The 3,952-nt window shown below is 41.4% G+C and overlaps 1 protein-coding gene across 1 annotated transcript in view; it reads right to left on the bottom strand.

The window, feature by feature from the left end:
- The window catches only part of Dnajc27 (DnaJ heat shock protein family (Hsp40) member C27), a 45,352-nt gene that overhangs the window by 12,509 nt on the left and 28,891 nt on the right, over positions 1 to 3,952 (bottom strand). The window lies entirely within an intron of this gene.

Genomic DNA, 3,952 nt, shown 5'->3' with positions numbered 1-3,952 from the left:
TTCAGATTCGCCTTGAACTCACCATGTAGCCGGGTTGGCCTTGACCTCTCTGGGATCCTCCTGCCTCAGCCTCCTGAGTGCTGGGATTACAGGCCTGTGCCACTACACCCAGCCTTTCTCCACACCCTTAATAACACTGAGCATTATCTTACTTTTTGTTAATCTGATGTGTATCTCACAATATTAGCTTATATTTCTTTAATTATAAATGAAAGTATCTTTTCATATACTTAAGGCTTTTTCTTTTTCTGCAAGGTTCATATTCTTTGCATACTTTCATGACCTTTTTTTTTTTTTGTGCAGGGTCTCACTACACAGCCCAGACTCTTAGTGATCCTCCTGATTTCTGCCTCACTAGTGCTGGGATTACACGTGCCCGCCACCATGCCCGGACTCCATCACTGGCTAAGCACACCCGGGTGCGGGGCCCACGTGGCATGTGGGGCCAGGGATCAAACCCTGGTCCCTGTGCTTACCTAAGCAAGTGCTTAGTCCGCTAAGCTATACCGCCGGCCATTCATAATTTTTTTTTTTAACATTTATTTATTTTGTGTGTGTGTGTGTGTGTGTGTGTGTGGCCAGCTCAGCCCACCAGGGGGCGGGGCTGGCTGGCATGTGGTGCTGGGGGATTGAACCGCGGTCCCTGTGCTTTGCCAAGCTTGTTCCAAGTAGGTGCTTTAGACCACTGAGCCATCTCTCCAGCCCATTCATAATTTTTTTAAAGTGAAACTATTTTTTCAATTCTGTTCATGTTTCATGCTTTGTGTACCATTATTACTAAACAACCTTACTAAAAAATACTAGTTTACTACACAATAGATGCTCTTAACTGACACATCTCTTTCTTCCATTTCATATTTGGATTCTTCTATAGTTTCTATTATCTTCTTTAAAATGTATATTTAATGTCTCCCCTTTTTTTGAGAAAGGGTATCACTGTATAGTCCAGGCTGGCCTTGAACTCGTTTCTCCTGCCTCAGCCTCCCAAGTGAGAGGATTAGAGGTGTGCGCCACTATACCTTGCAAACTTTTTTCTTATTTCCAGTCATAGCTAATCAACTTGGTAACCTCACAAGAACCCTTGACATCTGAAAAAAGTAGCATTAGAGAAAAGTCACCGGAGACAAACAAGGGAGGTATCATCTTGGTTTAAGATTTTACCTGTTAACAATGTCAATCAGCAAAAACCAAGTTCTTTTCTGATAGAAAAGCATCTATTTAATAGAAAGGAAACAGAAAACATCTATTAAACAGAACCGACAGGAAAGCAGTTCTAAGCGCTTACTTATAGAATGGGGCTATTCTACTTGTGATAGCTCTTTTTCCGATGAGACTAATTCCTCTATTATTTCTTTTTTTTTCCCCTCTATTATTTCTATTGAAGATTTATCTGAAAGGATAAAGCCCCTAGAGGGGTTTGCCAGTATTTACTAGTGGTATGTATCAGTAAAGCTAATTTGAAATATAATTTTTTTGAGGGCATAAGTGTTCCTAAAAGCTTGGTTTTGAAGTCCAGCTGGTGTGATAGAAGGAACACGAGGAGTGAAGTCAAAGGCACGTTTACATTTAATGTCTGAGTTCTAGCCAAAATAGGGGCAAATACTCCACCATAAGCCACTAAGCTGGACACGTATATGAGGCGACCATTTAGAGAGTGGACAATAGCAAGTGTGTGACTGCTGCCTCAGAAGTCAGCCCCAGTCACCCAGGCTTGTCCGAGGAGGCCATCTCTGACCAGGCCACAGAGAGCTGGTGTCTGAGTAGACACAAAGTACTACTGAGGAAAAGGGGCAGAGTGTGAGGCTGCTGAGGTGGCTGAGACCTGCAGAGCAGGGCCGTAGCGAGGAGCCGGGCAGTGCTGGCCCCAGGTCCTGCGGGTGCTCTGTTTCACCTGAGGGGCAGGCCAACCACATGCAGAGAGCAATCACCAGCACTCAGCTGACATTGGTTTCTATGGGGCTGAGTACAAAGCAAATACAGCAGAGGTCCCAGTGCCCAGCAAGAGTTGCCCTTACCGGAGTGGAGAGATTGGCTTCACACCTCATAACATCCCTAGCATGAGCCTCACAGAAGGCTGTGACTTAGAATATAGAGGAATCCTAACAGAGCAAAAGGAGGCAGATATGATGTGACACAGAACCTGCCAAATTAGAAGGGCCTGGGAAACACAGAGGCGATCAAATCAAGCATACTATTTAGCAGCTTCCTCCAGATCCTTGCTAGTAAAGCATAACAATGCCTGGCTGTTTCACCGTAATCTGCTGGAGTCTGAGCTACCTGCTGAAACATGAAACAACATTCTTCTGAGGAAGACAAAAGAAACCTACAGTCTCTAAAATGTACTATCCATGAGTCTGGTACTCAATCAGACATTCATTATTCATAGAAATGAACAAGAAAATATAACCAGTAGTCATAAAAAAGGTAGTCAATAGAAACTGAATCCAAGAGGGCTCAGATGCTGAATTTAGCAGACAGACTTTTAAAACCAGCTAGTATAAATAGTTAAAAAAGATAAAAGAAAATATGTTAAGAGGAAAATAAATTAAAGGAAAATAAATTCTTTTTATTATTATTTTATTTCATTTTTTGTGGTACCGGGGATTGAACTCAGGGTCTCCGCTTGCCAGGCAAGTGCTTATTCTACTGAGCTATCTCCCCAGCCCAAGGAAAATAAATTCTTAATAAGGGGCTTGGGGCCAGGTATGGTGGTGCACAGTTGTAATCCCAGCACTTGGGAGGCTGAGGCAGAAGGATTGTTGTGAGTTTGAGACCAGCCTGGGCTACTAAGTGAGCTCAAGGCCAGCCTGAACTGCATAGTAAGACCCTGTCTCAAAAAGACAAAAAAAAAGGAAAGAAAGAAAGAAAAAAGAAAAAAGAATGGGAGCTACACGCATGACACATGGCAGAGTCCCGGACAATGAGCAATACCTTTAGCACTCTGCAAGAAACTTAATCAATGGAAATGCTACTTGGCTTGAGCACGACACACTGTAGACATGTACCAAACTATGTCATTGGACCCCCTAAGCAATGCACAATGGAAATAATATAATACAATTTTAAAAGCAATCTAATCTCAGTTATCACTTGTATCCTTTAGACAAGGCTACCTTATGGGTCCTTATGGATAAAACAGGAATAACACCTGCCATGCACTGTTGTGAACAAGCCTCAAATGAGATGAAACAGGTAAACACCCCCAGATTTGCACAACATTACTCAAATGGCTAAGCAGCATCGTTGTACACAAACCATGCAGGAAGTCTACTGATACACTAGAAAGAACAGAAAGCGCCATTACACGACATTAACCTGATCTTGAACTAGAAGCTACTGATGTCTAATTCAGCCTGTCAGCCAAAGATAAACCTGTCTTCTTCTAGGAGGAGCGTGGCAGTGTGTAAGAGGACAATTAAGCCAAAAAATTAACTACAATCCCACGCAACAATTAAAAACAGCTCTTTAGAATATAGCTGCATTATTTGAAAGGCTAAGTTTCCCTTAAGTATCAGATATATTTGCAAGGAAAATGCATTATTCATACCATCACTTTCAAATGTTTCTATAATTCAGAAGTGACTTTATAACTTAATAGTTTTAAATAATCTCCTTTCCTTAAAGTTATTCAAGATTAGGGTTTAAAAAGAGACCATTTGTTCACATTGCCATATGAGTACATCTTCTGTTGTCTCACTGGAGAAGTGTCATCCTACATGGACCTGGATGGATCCCACACCAAAAGTTTCTTACTGTGTAGTGACAGTAGTTATAACATTGTTGACCAGCAGTAATTTTGAAGAAAACCTTTGTCTCATTTAAGCAATACAGTAACTTGTTAAATTGACCATCAGAATCACCTGGAGAGCATCTGCAACCTATAGATGCCTAGGTTCCACTGCAATGTTAGATTTCTTTTTTCTTTTTTCTTTTTCTTTCTTTCTTTCTTTTT

Source organism: Octodon degus, unplaced genomic scaffold, assembly GCF_000260255.1.
Source record: "Octodon degus isolate 3935 unplaced genomic scaffold, OctDeg1.0 scaffold00019, whole genome shotgun sequence".
NCBI classification, from domain to species: domain Eukaryota; kingdom Metazoa; phylum Chordata; class Mammalia; order Rodentia; family Octodontidae; genus Octodon; species Octodon degus.
The sequence above is the reverse complement of the archived record's forward strand: the minus strand, read 5'-3'. Positions and strand labels throughout refer to the sequence as shown.